This window comes from Xenopus tropicalis, chromosome 3 (genome assembly GCF_000004195.4).
Source record: "Xenopus tropicalis strain Nigerian chromosome 3, UCB_Xtro_10.0, whole genome shotgun sequence".
NCBI classification, from domain to species: domain Eukaryota; kingdom Metazoa; phylum Chordata; class Amphibia; order Anura; family Pipidae; genus Xenopus; species Xenopus tropicalis.
The window spans coordinates 95547513-95565565 of NC_030679.2; positions in this window are offsets into that span (position 1 = coordinate 95547513).

An 18053-nucleotide genomic window follows, 5' to 3' on the forward strand; every position below is an offset into this window, starting at 1 on the left:
TCTGATACATAAATATTTTGTGTTCAGCTGCTATGGCCTACTGGTCAGACAGCAATGTTCTTCCTAACTTATTTCCAAAGCAGCATACCAACATTTCAAATCTGCCATAAGTAATGCACCAACGGGAGCCTTACAGGTTGGGTCACAGAAGAGTCTACTTGGTCAACACTGCAGGAGAACTGCAGACTGGACACCTTTGAGTTACAATGCATTAAGAACCACATTACAATAATGTAAATGTATATGTATTTTTATAGAAATTGATTTACGTTGTTTACTTATAAATTAATGTTAACTTAAAATAAATGTATCTTTAACAAATGTTTTAGACATTTGTAAGTTTTTTTTTTCATATATTCAGACTTGACTAAGGTAGGTCTTTGCATTGGCCAGCTACTCACCCTGTTTTTGATTAAAGGAAAACTATACCACCCCCAACAATGTTGGTCTCCAAAAAAAATTATATCACATAAAACAGCCAGATGCTTCATCTAAATAAACTATTTTCCTAAAGATATACTTTTTTAGTAAAATTTGCTAAAGCTTCTTAGAGCTTAAACTGGCTGATTTAGGGAATCCAAGAATAAAAAACTTTGTACACCAGCTTCGTAATTTATTTTATAAAGGAATGATCATCCTAAAAACCTAGCAAAAGTATAGAAGAAACCCTTACTAGTAAGTAAAAGTACATTTAATGGCCAATAATTAGAGCTTTTTCTATTTTTAAGGTTTCCTTGTCCTTTAAGTACTAATGGCTGCCCCCTGGGATCATACGATTTACGGTGCACACAAATATACCACGGGCACACATACATGATAGGTCACATCAGCCATTTAATGGACAACATTTTGTCCATTACTCCCACACTACTTTCTGTTACAGTTAGAGCTGCATTATTTCCTGTCAGGTGATCTCTGAGGGAGCACACAGCCCATCACTAAATGGTGGCTCAAGGGAAAAGATTAATAGATGTATTTTGATTCTGGTGGTATAGTTTTCCCTTTAATAAGACTACAATACTTTAAGGGACTGACAGACATTTCAGTTACAGTTAATGTATATATGTATATTTTTATTTATATAAATACTTATGTACCCAGCACTGTACAGCAATTAATGGATAAGACCACATATATATATATGATTGGTAGATACACTAATATGTACAAGTATAAATAAAACTTTCAAAAAGGCTCCTACTTTGCTTTTTTTTAGGGAACAATGTGCCTCTGTGATAAAATATAATGATATACTGTATATATAAGTCACCGAGGAGGTCCATGACTAGAGATGTAGTGAAGCTCAAAAAAAAAAAAGTTCGCGAACGCGTTCGCGAACTTACGCCAAAAAGTGTGAATATTCGCAAACTTTGCGAACCCCATAGACTTCAATGGGAAGGCGAACTTTTAAACCTAGAAAAGTCATTTCTGGCCAGAAAACTGATTTTAAAGTTGTTTAAAGGGTGCCACGACCTGGACAGTGGCATGCAGGAGGGGGATCAAGGGCAAAAACTTCTCTGAAAAATACTTTGTTGACACAGTGTTGCGTAAAATCGCAAAGGCAGCTGGCAGACCTAGTGGAAATATGCGGCGTTTTTTGCTATTTCGTGCTATTACCACCATGGAAACTGGATTTGCTGAAAAACGCCATGTGTGGCTTGCGCAGCGTTTTTAGGCTGAGAAAAAACGCAGCGGAAAAACGCCACGTGAACCCAAATTGTGAACATACGCGAAACGTTTGCAAACTTGCGCGTTCGCGAACACCCGATGTTCGCGCGAATTAGTTCACTACATCTCTATCCATGACTATATATAGGAACAAGGCAACAGGCATGGACCCCCAAGTTTATATCTACACTGTAATAGCAGCAAGCAATATAAGAGGCCATTTACTGCCAAATACAGGCAACACAAGGAACCCAGGTCCTTGCACTCAGTTCTTGAGTGCTTTTAATAGAGGGACAGGGGGCAAAGTAAAAAAAAAAACATGCCAGCTTATACTTGTTTTTTGCACTTTAAACCCTGACAAACTATCAGTAAATGACTCCTATGGGAGATCTATGTAAAAAATGAGATATGGAAAAAAATATATAGGCCTTTGTCTGCAATTGGTTGTAATACAAAGGAAATATGTAAGTTATGTTTCTCTTCCACTTGCTCTTCCAATTGCTCCTGTCCCTATATCCTAGCCTTTCCTCCCTTCTTGTTAAATGGACTCTCAGGTAGGTTAGCAGGCGGGGAGCAGGGATTTAGACGCAAGCAGGTGGGGGACGTGTGTGGGCAGGGGGAAAAGAGGACTTGGTAGGGTTTGCTGATTCCATCTGCAAGTAATATGGCTGGAATATGCTTTGCACATATTGAGCTACTGTCTCACGAGAAGACCCTCACTTTCTTTTCAAGATCTTATCGGTATATTGGCAGTTTCTGATATTGTAGTCTGTCACAGCTCATGACTGTTGTCTACAGCAATTAGAGAACCACAAATTGCATGAACACAATCTGTAAACAATAGTAGAGCTTGTTTTGACTAAAGCGGTAGTTCAATTTTAAAGAGCAAGGAAAGGCTTCTACTATAGCCCTTAATATATTGTAGAGCCCCCTTGCCTGTAGCAAATCGCCAACTTTATTTTTTAAAATAATGCTCACTTCTCCCAAAAATTGCCTTGTAACTTTGCTGTAGTTACAGGCTGTCACAGCCGCCATCTTGGATTTCCCCCGCGGGCCCCCCCCGGCCAAACAACACCCCGCCGGGCGACCAAACAACCCCCCCAGCTTGCAGCACCCCCACAACCCGCGGCGCTCGCCTGTTCTTTTGTGCTTCAGTGTCCTCTCAGAGGCTCATGTATCTAGTGTGCCATTAGCACATGTGGCTTATTGGTTAACAGGGAGACCACTCCCTTGGCACTGTAATATAGTGCTTAGCAAAGGGGTGGGTCTTCCTCTTTGGCTGCATCTGGTGACTCAAGTGGAAGTTACACTGAGCCTGGGATCAACAGGCCCCCAGTAAAGCCTTCTACCCTAGAGTCTGCATCAAGCTCTAGTAAAGTTGGGGAAAAGGGACCCCGTGAATGAGGAGTAGTAAGTATCAGGATAATTTATAACAGCACTTTCTACGAAAGTGAGATAGTGAGATTAGTTAGAAAGAGCAGTTTCTGGCTCCAACCAGGAGAGATTAGCTGAAAGTACTCTCCCCTATAGGCACTGTTGCCTTACATCAAGATCACAGTTAAGACGCAGGAATCAGGTCAGTTCCTATCCCTCATAGTCAGCTGTGAAGGATCCTTGGCTGCTAAGGGATACCCCGAGGACACAGATACTTGTCCAGGCTACTCTCCACAGGGAGAGTGCTAGTTGGTGGTCCTTAGCTTCCCGACCCTCGGCTGAGGTGGGCTATGCCTGTGGACACCATATTTTTCTACTTGTTGTGCAGTTGCCTGATATCTCCTCTGTGTGAGTATTGCTATAACCCCATGGATCATTGTCTTGGACAATATACAAGTTATTTTCTGGTTTACCACAAAAGAACCTTCTGGCACCCATTCTTTCATTTGCTTGCACACAGCCTAAGTGAGTTGTAGGTGCAATACACCCCAAGGATATTTCCACATAGCGAAAGCCCATCTGGCGTGTAGAGTCCTATGTACCCCATGCTCTAAGCCTATCTAGCCGATATTTCCTGTTGTTACAGTTAAATAGGGGTTACACATCTTTCAGACTTTTATTCACCTCACTGTCTGGTTGCTAGGGTAATATGGACCCTAGCATACAGATAGCTGCTGACATTTCAAACTGGAGAGCTGCTGAACAAAACGCTAAATACTTTAAAAACCAAACATAATAAAAAATGAAGACCAAATACGAATTGCTTCAGAATATCACTCTCTGCATAATAAAAATAAAAAAATAAAACTTCCTTTTAAGTTGAACAACCCATTTAAAGCCATTCTGTCATGATTTTTATGGTATAAATTTATTACTAAATTACATTGTTTGCATAGCAAATAATTCACTCTACCATTTCAAACGTTATTCTTAAACCAACAAATGTATTATTTTTCTGGGAGCTTGCTACCTATCAAATGTTCTGCTGATCGGCTGCTGGGAGGGGGGTGATATCACTCCTACTTGCAGCTCAGCAGTAAAGTGTGACTGAAGTTTATCAGAGCACAGCTCACATGGCCTGGGAAAATGAAGAATATGGCGAACCCAACATAAAATTTCAAAATAAGAAAATAATTTACAAGTCCATCAAGAGAAAATATTGCTCATAATCAGCATCAGTTTTCTAAACATGGAGCCCAAAGGCCTCATGGTTGTCTTTGCTATGTAATATGTAGTTGCCATGCTTCCTCAGGAGCAGTATCCCGAGTATGCTGATGGATTCCTCTGCTGAGGGACCAATGAGATACAAAACACAACTTATAGAGCTTCTTGTACTACAGGTATGGGATTTATTAACCAGAATGATTGGGACCTAGGGTTTTCAGCTGGAAAAATGAAAACATTAAATAAACCCATTAGGATTGTTTAGCCTCCAATATGGATTCATGCAGCTTAGTTACCATCAAGTACAAGGTACTATATATTATTACAGAGAAAAATTGTGAATTATCTGCTTAAATAAACTCTACACATTAACTAAAGGGAGAATTGCTTTTTTCTGGCGAAAATTCGCCAAATTTTACCAGGCAAATTTTCGCCAAGGTGTAGAAGCCAAAATTCAGTAATTTATCAAAGGGTGAAATTTTCTCTTTGTTACCCTTTTCGTCAAGCTCTATTTCAGCTGGTTCTGACTTGTGAATTGATGAAACTAGATCTGCAAAGTGACTGTATCAGTAATATAAAATCCCGTTTTCCAATATCCGGCATTAAATTGCATTTTTCATATTTCACATTTTTTCATATTTAAAGTGATATTCTTTATATAAGTTGCAATTGTAAAACATATTTGACTTAAAAAAAATTTAATACCTCCTGTACCTCGTATATTGTTAATAACTGTACATTTCACATATGCTGACTGCCATTTTATTTTTCTTTGAATGCTCAAACGATTATAAATAAATAATTTTATTTTAACTTGTTAATTGTTTGACTTCATTAAAGTCATTACCATTCTATACTGTTTGTCCAGGTATTAATGCACTCAGAAATATCAACCCCTGCACTGCAATTTGTTAGAAATAGCTTATAAATGTTGTTAAACTGTAACAATAATATTTTTTTTTTTGCACCTGACTTAGTTCTTACTACAGCTGACAAGAGAGTTAAGCTGGCCATACACAGTAAGATCTGCTTGCTTGGTGAGGACACTAAGCAAGCGGATCTTCTCCCGATATGCCCACCTACGGAATTAAAAACAGCAGGTATAGGAACCGTCAGTTTGGGGATCACATCGACGAGCCAATGCAGTCCCCTTTCCATCAGAAAAATCAAACCTGTTATCAGGCCAGATGTCGGTCAGCGAGGCCCATTGTTCGTACCCATACATGGGCAGATAAGCTGCTGAATCTAAAGGACCGATATCAACAGCTAAAATAATGTTTTCTTATGAATTTTCCATTTAGCGCTTAAATGAATAAACTATGCAGATGCCTAGTGTGTGGCTCATTTTCTAATCATGTAGGATTATGCTTATTTAAACAAGACAAAAATGTTCATGGGATTTATATTGTGGATTAGCTGAGAAAAATAATCACTTTCATGTTGTATGCATGTACACGTGTGAAATGTTCATGCCTTTTCTGAAAAGAATTTCTGAAAATGGATTTGATGGCATGCAAAAGAAATAAAGCACTAAATAAAATGTTATTCATATACACATCTTCATAATTATCTATATAATTATAACATTTTCCCCTGACAGATTATCCCAGAACACCATCAACTTTACATTTATATGCAGTGGGGGCTGTCATTCTGCTATTGCAGCAGTGCAAAATGTGTCCAACCTTTAGCTCTTGTAATATGTGCCTTGTCTTTTTATTCCTCTGTTTACCATGGTCTTTGACATCTATGCTTAATCTCAGTCCGAAATTGTACAGATAGGATCCATTAATGCTCGCTGAATGCGTCAGTCCTTTATTGGGAAGGGGGATAAAGAAACGCTAACCAATGTTTCCTCATTGAAAAGCAAATCATCATTATACTCACGATTAGATTAGATAAATGTAAATACAGAATTTGCTGTTGTAAGAAACAAGGTAGAACACCAGTCTGCATTTCACCATTATATTATATGGCCCTTTTTAGAGATTACAACACATTATGGCAGTTTGGAGGAAATTAGTCACAAGGACTTTCACTATACATTTACAGATGGTGATCATTTCTCAATTAGTGTCATTATTACGTCACTTACTGTAGTGCCAATGCGCATACAAATGATGGCTTTTACATTATAGAGTTACTATGGGCACATTCTCTGAATGGTACATTGGATCATAACTTTAATTTTTTACTGTAAGGGACACTTGAAAACAATAGTTCAAGTGTGGTGCTTTAACAGCACCACACCACCACATCTATTCCTTTATACCATATTCCTTTATGTATCATATACTATGACATATAGACTTATAGATATTCCACAGATTCTAATAACATCAGCTAGGAACTGTTACCATTAGAATTTTCAGTACATTTATTTCCTGCCTTTACCTGTTGTAGGAATTATATTTACCTATTAATAGTTCCTCTGACTTAGTTAGATTGTAGCTATATAAATTGTAATTATTACAACACTCTGGTCGATACATGTACTGTTGCTATATTTATGGTTACTTTAGCACTTTACTGACACTTTGTTACTGTTTGGATCAGACTGGGGATGCAGGCAGCTACTCTTAAGTAAGCCCCTTTAGGCTAATGTCATTTAATACTATATATCGGCAGTATTGGGGTACTGATAGATACTATGGTGCTGGGTTCTGATTTTTTAGTGGTTTTACTAAACTTTTGTCTGTTTTTTTGTAAACAATTAAATTGTGCCTGGTTATTATGCCTGGGTGTGGCTCCTTATCTAAGAAATATTTATTTTTATTTTTTTTATATTATTTTCTTATGAGCCCCCCGCCTTAGTTACACTAATAAGCTTCCCGAAGCGAAACTACAGTCCTTAGGTAATGTGAATAGGTAATCTTAGGTAATCTTTCCATAATTTGGAGCTTTCTGGATAATGGCCTTCTGGATATGGGATCTCGAACCTTTATCTGGCTGCTTGTCACCTATGAAAGTAGTCTGACCTGCAAATTGGATGAGGCATTAATAAAATTATTAGGACAATATGTAATTTTTCTTTTCCATCTACATTGCCAAACAAGAGTTTCTTGATGTTTGCTGTACGTGCACTTCATGATTTTGGCTTGCATCATTATTTGTGCTGGTGAGTAGTCAGGATCACACTTTACACTGTGTGGAATCTTTTCACTTCCTTATTACACTGAGGTGTTTTTCACTAAAGAACATATGCAAAGCACATCATTTGTTAGCACTCAGTCATGCAGGTGTTGCTGTGTTCACTACAGTATATACTACACTATAATACATTCCTTATTGAATTAGGTTTGTGTTTTTCAAGCACAATGTCTCCGATTGGTGTGCACTCCAAACACAAGTGGAGGTGGTTAAGAAACAAAGCTTTATTTCACATCAATCCGGACACGTTTTGTGTCTTTCAACATGTAGTCATAAGCATATTATATAATAGGCATATATATCTTTATATATTTTATATACATAAAAATATATGTCTTTAGCCTTGCCAAAGAGTTTAATAGCAGTAACATTAATGGCATAGACCTGATACATTCTAGGCCAATTTATTACTATCATATAGAGAGTTGATGTTTCAATACCAAATAATTGTATGGAATCAAGTAATTGCAATGTTGGTTGGTCTTTAGATACCTGGGTTTGGATGTGTCTAATCAGGCAATCTAACGAATGATTTCTGCTATATAAGGGGCAACGCTGGCTCCTAATGTGATCTCTGACTGACATGATGGGCAGTAAATAAGAATCTTATATACGTGCCTAAATGTTCCAACTAATTCAGTTAATTAAAACCAAGAGGTAAAAGGGTGTATTTATAGTTTATAGTTCTCAATCCTTTATAGTATAGTTCTCAATCCTTGAGACAAGATCATTTTTGCCTACTGAGAATAATTGTATGTTAGGAACTGAACTTGATACTGTTACACAAGCGCTGCCACTTAAGGTGGGAAAGGAGATTTTACAAAATGTGACGAGTAGTTACACTGTTATACATACTCTGTTGAAGTTAGTAACAATTGCAAGTGAGCTGAGTGCTCTTGTGTATATAGTTTAACCCACTGAAAGAGAATCACCAATAATTCACCCTTGGCTAACGATAGAACAAATTAACTAATGGTAATTAATGGCTACTAGTGAGCTATTAGCCTCAATAAGAGAATTTAACAGGTACACTGGTTTTAATTTCCCTACTGTACTTACTTTAGTAATTTTATATATTTTTTTATTCTGAATTAAAGGTGTTTTTAATGAAGGTGTGACAAAAAAATGTGTTGTCTATGCTAACTAAACTCAAATTTAGGCATAATATCAAACACATAATCACAAAATGTAAAATACCAACCGTATCTCCTTTAAGTTACAGATACTCTGTAAAGGTATTACTTTTGTAATGACTAAGCAATACTTTAGTAACGTGTATTAAGATCAGTAGGATTAATAGGGATATAAAGCTACTGTTGTAAATTAAGTATCAGTTTCGATGTTTCAAATGCTATAGACACTGCTGCAATCAATACAAAGCTAGGGTTTAAAGTAGATTAAATGAAACGGGTTGAAGATACATTTTAATGCATTAATAGTCGGCTTTTGAAAGTTTCAATAGGATTAGATATTTCTAACTAATAAATACATTTTCATTTATTTGATAACTTATTATTTTATTAAAATACAAATTTTTCAGTTTAATAATGTATAGAGTAATTTAGAGATTAGACAAATGTAATTCAAACTAACTATTTAACTAAAAAGGAATGAAGTAGAATTCATTGGTTTTGTTTGAAAATACATGACTACATGTTGAAAGACACGAAACGCGGCAGGACTGATGTGAAATAAAGCTTTATTTCTTAACCACCTCTACTTGTGTTTGGAGTGTGTACCCATTGGAGAAATTGTGCTTGTGACTGCTGGGTCTCCTCTTGCTACGGGTCTGGGGCACTGCACCCAGGCCATTGGATCAGTGTGGTGAGTGTCCATGAAAAACTTTGATTTATGTGACTTTTTAAGAAAAGTCATGAAAAAAATCTTTCCTGAGTGAAGGGTCCGGGGCAAGGCATCTGGGCCAATTTTGTGCAGGGGTGAGCGAATGCTTATTGAGACTGGCTGTTTTAAATTTGGTTTCATTCACTGAGTGGCTAAGAGCAGACTTTGAATAGTTGTAGTTGATTGTGTTTTTCAAGCCTATCAGGTAGATGTTAATGGGAGCTGCAATCAAAAACTTTTTGTCCTCCTTTATGTTAGATTTTTATATCTTTATATTGAATTGGATTAAGCACTAAAATATTTTTTCTGTATTGCATTATTAAGCACTGTTTTATCTGCCTCAGGGAAAAATTGCAATATGAGCACACAGGAACAACCTCTACTGTTGTCCATAGAAGAGAAACTTATTAAAGTGTAAATTACAGTTTGATAAAATTACTGGGTTAAGTGACCGATGATGCTATTCTCTGTAATAATAAAGCATATTGAGAAGTTAATATAGCATAGCTTGCTTTAAACTTGCACTAAACTTGTTGTAAATTAAGCTAAAGATGATGTTGCAATTGGGGTGGGAGGCACCCAGGTGGCAGCCCCAGTGGGCCCTGGACACCTCAGTCCAACCCCTATGTGAACTGATATTAATTGCTTTACCTAAGGTGCCCATGCCTGTTGCCCCTGACCAGCACATATCAAATGTCAATTTGTACACAAGAAAAGGAGCATAAGAGGAGCACAACGGTTGTTCTATTACAAGTCTCACATAAATGCAATTCCCTATGAAATGTGGGCTGCACAGTCATTTAGTTTGTTTGTGTTAGTCCTAGGTATTCACTTTACCAGTTACTTTCAATCCTTTAATTTTACATAATAAGTAAATACTGTTTAACTGTACCTGTATACTGTATATACAAAAACCTGGCCAGCACATTTAAGCACTTGCCTGGGGATGTTCCCCTGTGGTTTGTCAAAAGCAAAAGGCAAACATTGTGTTGCCACATTTGACTAATAAACCACAGGGGAATATACTCAGGACAAGCTGTGTGCTGGTCCTGTAATTACATGGAGGTGGGTGCTGTTATCCCCCAGTATTGAAGCACCAGTTAGCTGCCCCAGGGTGTGCCTATTGATTCTGTATACCCCTTTGTTGTATAAACTAGGTACAAGAAATGATTTGGCCAAATAAAGCATGTGTAGTATAAGCGACATATGCTTCATTGCTATTTTGGTAGCACAGGGATTTATGACATAAGGATGTGCTGTGGCAACAGCAGCGTTATTATTTATGGGTGTGGTTTAACTAAGATATCCATGTACTCGATGAAAGATTTGTAACTGTAATAAAAGTGTATTTCTAATTTGGACTTATGTAAGTGCAAATGAATCAAATAATACTGTATTAGCTCAAACACTGGCTAGCAGTACATATACTGTACAAATGCAAATATTTATTTGTCTCTTAAGATTTTCATATATTAACTTTATCATCATGGTTTATTGATAAAGTGCCAACGAGCTTTGCAGCCCTTTACATTATTTTGTCACAAACTGGGGCCTTACAATAGTTTAACAAACAAGGGTCATAGAGTGAACCCTTGAAGAGACTTGTTTTAATACATAAACAATTTGCCCTTTGGTAAAGAAAATCCCTAGTCTTCCTGGTGTGACAATGAGTAAAGAGGTTATTGAACCCCTTTCCAGTCACCACTTCCCTTACATATTCCCCTGAACATGAGTGAGATTAGATTAACATCTTAGTTATCATAGTTATCAGTGTTTAGTGATGTCTGGGCATTAATAAACAGAGCAAACAGAAATACCAATATAATAATTATAGGTGTGGGTGAGCAATTTAGACAGAAGGAAATGTTTAGTATTACCTGCAGCAGTAGCCAACTAGCCATGTATCAATATCAAATTTGATTGCTATATGCATCTTGTATGTAAGTATAACACAGGGATACACAGCACTGTGCAATATTCCAATGTAGAAAAGCAGACACAGGGAGGACTAGCATTATAATAAATACAGAAAGTATACATATACAGAGACTGAGTGCCATGGGGTAAGAGACACAGGAGGAAGGAGGTCCCTGTCCCATAGGGCTTACACTCTGAGGGAGTGATTTATCAACTTTTAAATTGAAATTTTTTCCCCAAATTCATATTATTTTGCACAAAAAACCCACAAATTTCTAATTATGGTTCAATGACTCAAATGTTTGATATTTATTAAGTGCAAAAAATCCAAAAAGTCGAATGTAAAACTTCAGCATGTAAAAGCTTGCGAGTTTATGTAGCAGTCAAAGGGCAAAATTCAAACCATTGTTTCAATCGATCTTCAAGTTTTTCAAGTTTTTTTTAGAGTTTTTAAACTCACATATTCAAGGTATCTGAGTTGCTTTATTCGTTTGCGTTTTTAATATTTGAATGTTTCAATAAATAGCATTCAATTATATATATATATAATTATATATATATAATTATATATATATATATATAATCAAGGTAGAAAAAAACAACTCTTACATTTACAAACTTGAAACCTAAGCTCACTAGTGACAATTTTACAATTGTAGAACATATTTATAAATGTATGTGAACAGATAGCCCTGAAATACTCCAAACATGCAACATATTTATGCCAAACTACACTGTGCATATTTGAATTTTTGCATATTTATAAAGCAGTTTAATGATGTTATGCTTAAAAGATATGTAAACCTTGAAATCATCTTAACCTAAACATACTCAGAGCACTCTTCTAAGCACTTTTGCAAATTTCATTTCCCCCCACAGGATTTTGTAACAGCATCGCCACCTGCTGGTCATTTTGGCCAATTGACTAGACTCAGATAAAAACATTAGAGCGCATTCACTTAACCTTTCACAGTAAGCAGTCACCTTATTTTTTTTCTCACAATGCACAAGTTTTACCAGAATTCCTGCATTATTCTGACGCAATGCAGGCACTGAATCAGACACATTTGCACATTGTGTCTGGCGCAACTACATTGGAGTCATCAAAATGGATGCAACTTCACATGCTTTTCACTGGAAATTGCAAATATTTTTGTCTACATGTCTACATGGTGTCATTTTCTAGTCTTCAGTGTGCAAATGACGTCTGTACCTGATACTTTAACTGCAAGTTTGCTGCACCTATTAATGCAGGGTGCTGAAGGAACTCTATCACCTGGTTAGGAGGTGGCAGTAGCTCTTGGGTTCACACAACACAGTGTGGGAATATCTGCAGCAGCGCTCAATTGGAAGCAAACGGCAGGACTGATTGGACTTACTGTAGACAGTCAGCCAGCAGCTGGAGCTATTGTTACAGAATGTATTATATTAGCAGTTTTAAATTGTCTGGTACTGACCTCCTAACTCGTCTAGCCGTTGCAGGGTGTGGCTATAGTATGTCAAAAGAACCCAGTTGGCTCTGATGTTTTCAGGCCAAAAAGGAACTTCCTAGCTCCTGCCCTTTCTTAGCTCCTGCAGGGTAGTCCCCCCACCCCTACAGGCAGATCTTAAAGGGGTTGTTCACTTTTGAGTTAACTTTTAGTATGATGTAGAGAGTGAGATTCTGAGACAATTAGCATTCATTTTTTATTTTTTATCATTTGCAGTTTTTACATTATTTAGCTTTTTTTCAGCTAACAGTTTGGAATTTCAGCAACTATCACTTTGCTATAGTCCAAATTTCCTAGCAAACAATAGTTTTTGGCAGTCGTGGTCAACGAACCCCCATTTGAAATTAGTAAAGATGTAGAAGAGGAAGGCAAATAACTATTACACATAAAAAATAAAGGCCAGTTGAAAAGTTGCTTAGACTTATCTATTCTATAGCATACTAAAACACCCCTTTAAGTGTTGGTGCCACCTGCTGGCTGAATTGCATATTTACATTTGAAATAAAATATATTTCACCTCCCTACCAATGTTTAGAAGAGTGATCTGAGTAATTTTTTATTAAGTTGTTTTCAGGGTTTAGATATTGTTTAAGTGAGGCCAAGTGAAACATTGTGGCATAAAAAGAGGTATTAGCTAGAAGAAAAGAAAGCTAAAACTTGGATATATGTAATATGTTATGGCAAGAAGAATGATAAGAGCAGGGTTTTAGCTTTTCAAGAACAATCAGCAACCTGTATAAAATATTGAAGAACTCAGATCCCACTTTAGTGCAAAGCATTTCACCATTTTAATAATATAGGGCAGTGCTGTCCAACTTCGGTGGTACCGAGGGCCGGAATTTTTCCGACCTACGTGGTGGAGGGCCGATAATGGAAGCCAGTTTTGACCACTCCCCTTTTTGAAACCGCACCCACTTGGAACCGCACCCGTGTTATCACATGACCATAGCCATATTAATGGTTGTAGTACAGCAAAAACCTGCCATACTCTGCCTTCCCTACCCTGTCTGCGTGTGCCATACTATCACTGTGTGTGCCATTCTTGGCTGGTTTGTGCCATACTTGGCCTTTGTGTGCCATACTCTGCCTGCCCTACCCTGCCTGTGTGTGCCATACTCTGCCTTCCCTACCCTGCCTGCGTGTGCCATACTTTCACTGTGTGTGCCATTCTTGGCTGGTTTGTGCCATACTTGGCCTGTGTACCATACTCTGCCTGCCCTACCCTGCCTGTGTGTGCCATACTCTGCCTGCCCTGCCTGTGTGTGCCATACTCTGCCTGCCCTGCCTGTGTGTGCCATACTCTGCTTGCCCTGTGCTGTATGGCACACACAGGCAGCATACAGTGACACAATGCTGGCACTGCTCCTACAGTCTGCACAATAACTATATATTAAACTTTTTAATTACAGTACCACCTCAGTATATGTTCTTTTTGTAGTGTGAAGGGATTATTTGTGGGTTTCTACTGCTCCTGAGGTGTGAACAGGGGAACAATGTGGGTGATTACAGCCTGAGCCTGAGGTGTGAACACTGCAGGGGGTGAACAATGCAGAGATTAAAAAGTGTGAACAACACAGGGGATTACATATTTAAACAATACAGCCTGAATCTGAGGTGAGAACCATGCGGGGGGGGCAGTTAATCACAGTACTGATACCATTTAAAGCTTACACAAGAGTAAGCCATCAAAGCAGCCAGACAGGTGGGGGGCCACACAGCGGGCCGCCAGTTGGACAGCACTGATATAGGGTATGAAAGTGCACAGTAAAGACCCATTTTCTTAAATTGCCTTTAAAAGATCTTTATGCAGCAAACACCTATTTCTAAGACTATAGTGTATAACTCCTTTCTAACCACATACACTGTGCTGACTACATACTGCTTCCTCTGGGAAAGCTTTATGCTGTACTCCTTAAGTGCCCATTACAATGTATGGCCAAAGGTGCCTGGGCACCCTTTCCAACATCTCATTCCCAACCAAGGGTATTAATAAGAAAGTGGTCCTCCCTATGCTGCTAGATAGTACAATTCATGACTCCATGGAAAGCATATAGACTTACCATCCTCCAGTGGTGGTGATTTTTATACCACTCCAGCTCATGCCTACCATTCTACAAGGCAAACTTAGGCTTGTGTGCTGGAACTTACTCATTTCAAGAAAAACTTCCTCCCAATAAATAGTTCTTGTGCAGGTGTTGCTTCCATGGGCAGTTAGGAACTTGGCAGTAAATGTTTCAACTGAAATCATGCAATTTTAGAAAGAGGGCCTGGATATGTTGGCCAAAAATGTTATTTTACAAATACCTACAATTCCTGATATGCAATATTATTTCTGGCCACTTGGTGTCACTGTCGCACACCTCAACACATATTTATGAACGTCACTAGAACAAGACACAACCATACAAACGTTAAAAAATGAAACTACACTTTGCAGAAGGCTAGACACCCAATTGTATTTTGTTATAAATATCTACTAAGTCATTAGAGGTAAATCCCAACTGAGTTTATTAGTACATATTTTGCTCCCTCTTAATGTATTTCCCTTGTGATGCATATTGCATACATGTTGTTATACTGAAATCAGAGTGTTTACTGTTGTTATATATAATACAAATCCAAATCTGACACATATTTTACAAAGAGGAATATCCTTTACAGAACACTTTTTGGCCAGTTTGGCCGAATACAGTGTCTGCATTAGGCTTGTCACATTTGCTATAAAAAGAAATACCAGTGTTCCTGTCTACCTCTATGATAGTAAAATGCCAGCCAGGTAATTCTAGGAAACTGCAAGCCAGTTATAATGAAAATAAGAGCTGGGGAGGACATATCAGCTGACATGCACATCACCTTCTTAAGCATTAAATGCATTTCATATTGCCGGAACAGTAAGTGGGTGAGTTCTTTATGATCATTCGGAGGTAGAAGCATATGGATTTGATGCCTGCCGTTTATTCTGGTTTGGCGTTCTACTTTTTATATTTTCCAGTATCACCAGAATATGAGAATTATCCATCAAACAGCAAGTAGAGCAATACATGTAAAGTCAGAATATAGAGTTCGATTACAAATGCTACAAGAATAAAGAATGAAGTTCAAATGGCATCATGATTTCTGCATTCTTTATCGAAATGCTTTCCAGGTTTCTGCTTCTTTACAGGTAATGACACATTTTTATTGCTCTTTGTAATAGACTTTATTTGTAAAGATCAGATAAATGTGGCTAGAATTCAAAAACCATTTATAATACATACCAGATCTAAACTGTTTAAATGACTATATAATAAAAATGAAAATAAATAAAATAATGAAGAAGAGGAAAGGGAAGCATTCCTTTTCAATCCCATCAATACACAAATCTTAGGGGGTTGCCATCCAATTGCATTGTATGATGGGCAGTGTTAAACTATAATAATAATTATATATTTTGAGGTCTGTTTGTGGTTGTGTACTCATACCCCAATGTGTCATCATTCCTCCCAATCCTCTTACACTTTGGAAAAGATAAATGATAAATGATTACAGGGTCAGCAATGCTAACTGTATTTCTACAATTATGCATAGTCTGCTATGGCTGCTTACTTTCTAACAATATACTGTCTAAAATTGTTAACAACATATGTTTATAAAATGGCAGCATATTCTGCAAGAAAAGATACAAAAACCAATTCAAAAACAACTAATAACCAATGCAAGATGTAAAGAGGGCCTTGCAATCTGAAATATCTAGTACAGTATTCAGAAAAATGAATTTAAAATGCAAAGTGGTCAGAGAAGCATGGTGTTTTGGGTTTAGGTCCCCTTTAAGCAGAGAAGAACTAAAGTCAGTATTATGCAGGCTTATATAATTAGATTGACACAGTTCTGATTGGCTGCCTTTGAATTGCAGAACCTTGGGTGGAATTTTCTATAACTCTGAATACTACTCAGGACTTTTCCCCACGGCAAGAACTAGGGGTAGGCAGAAGAGACACATGCCTATAGCACAATAGTGGGGGTTGGCAATAGGCATGCAACTCTTCTGTCTGCTACACCTAGTCCAGGCCCTTGCCCCCCCCCCCACTACCTGCATATTGTTTACCTCCCCTGTTGTCAATGTGTGTGTGTGCGCGTGTGTGTACTTTTTCATGCAAGTGCACACCCACTCAGTTGGTTATTACCCCATAGCACAAGGGATATTTGAAGAGGTCTGTCAGTGAAGAGACTGGCAACCCAACTGGCCATCTCTCCTCTGCACCTTCCCCCCGTGTGCCTCAGTGCGTGAAGAGTCGAACCTGTGCAGTTACGTTGCAGGAGTGCCGCACAATGGCAAGTGCTAGCAGATGTAAGAGTACAGGGACTAGGGGTAGGCAGGAGAGGTGTCTCTGTTCCCTGTGTCAGTGTCATAAACACAATGTCTCCCCCCTTCTGAATAGAGGTCTGTGAGTACAAATACATATAAAGAATGATGTTTCTGTATATTTAAAATTGGGCATTTGTAGCAGTCTGATGGTCCTTTTGGTAATGAATGAGTTGCAGTGATGTTAGTTCATGCCAGGACAAAGATACTTACGTTCTTTAATAATGTGGGAGGAGGTAGACTTGCAGCTTCCCCAGAGATCCAAATTCCTGTTCTACCAATTAGGGTTGGGCAGCTTGCTGCAACTTGTCATCTTCTGAACAAGAGACAATGAGAATATGTATATAGTATGTATGTGTGTATGTGTGTATATGCATATGCGCACATACACACAGTGGTTACACAGTCTGAAAACAGGGCAGGAATGTCCCCTGATTGATGCAAAATCCTGCCAATTACAGACCGCCATGTCACAGTTTAGTTTCATTGGTTGTTATTTGGTGCCCTCTCTTCAGATTATAAATGTTATATGTTACCTGTTAAGGTCAGAGCTGTTGTTTCCATTTTTCTAATCCTACCGCTTTCTTTAATTATGCACTTTGAATAAGCTGTTGGAAAGCAATTCATGCAGAAAACACAATATTATGACTTTAACTTATCTGTATTTTTTCTCATTCTTCCCTTTATTTTTGCAATTTCAATTTCACAGTAATGTTAATGAAGACGTGTAAAGCTGTGATCTTTAAGATATATGCGATCAGTGATCTTGGCGTGTAAGAGTGAGCAAGAGGGTTAAATGTGTGTTGTTTGTAATGTATGTGTTCCACCAATAGATGGCAGCAAAGGGTTTGGTATGGGAATGTTAATACTAAAAGTCACCAGCAGAGAGAGTTAGTGAGAAGTGAGTCCCCTGACAGGAAGGTAGGAGGAGTAGTGATGAGAGAAATAACGTGTCAGGCATTTGTGGCATCAAAATTCTCTGAAGAAAAATTTGCTGCACGTCAACAAAAATTGCTGTGGGAGTTAAAAAAATATTTTTGCCAATT